Genomic DNA, 679 nt, shown 5'->3' on the forward strand with positions numbered 1-679 from the left:
CGAGAGACCCTCATAGCGTTCTTCTCTAAAATTTATAACTGTGTTTCGAGTTCCGTGTCTGATTCCAAACGCAAACCATCGTTTTGTTTGAAAATACGAATTTCGGTCCATTTTAGTCGGGTGGTACGAAAGTCGCCCGAAAAGTCCAGATTAAATCGAGGACCAAGAGACTTTTATATCATTCTTCTCAAAAATTTATAATTGTGTTTCGGGTTCCGCGCCAGATTTCAAACACTAACCATAGTGTTTTTCGAAAATACGGATTTTGGTCTATTTTGGTTGAATCGTATGAAAATCGTTCGAAAAGTCCAAATGAAATCGAGGACCAAGAGACCCTTATAGCATTGTTCTCCAAAATTTATAACTGTGTTTCGAGTTCCGCGCCAGATTTCAAACACTAGCCATCGTCTGGTTCGAAAATACGAATTTCAGTCCATTTTTGTCGGGTGATACAAAAATCGCCCGAAATGACCAGGTGAAATCGAGGACCCAGAAGACGCTTATAGCATTCTTCTCCTAAATATATAACTGAGTTTCGTGTTTCGCGCCAGATTTCAAACACTTGCCATCGTCTGGTCTGGAAATATAGATTTCGGCCCTCTTTTGTCGAAGTGTAAGAAAATCGCCTGAAAAGTCCAGATGAAATCGAGGACTGAGAGACCTTTATAGCATTCTTCTC

This window comes from Cicer arietinum, chromosome 5 (assembly GCF_000331145.2).
Source record: "Cicer arietinum cultivar CDC Frontier isolate Library 1 chromosome 5, Cicar.CDCFrontier_v2.0, whole genome shotgun sequence".
In the NCBI taxonomy this organism is placed as follows: Eukaryota; Viridiplantae; Streptophyta; class Magnoliopsida; order Fabales; family Fabaceae; genus Cicer; species Cicer arietinum.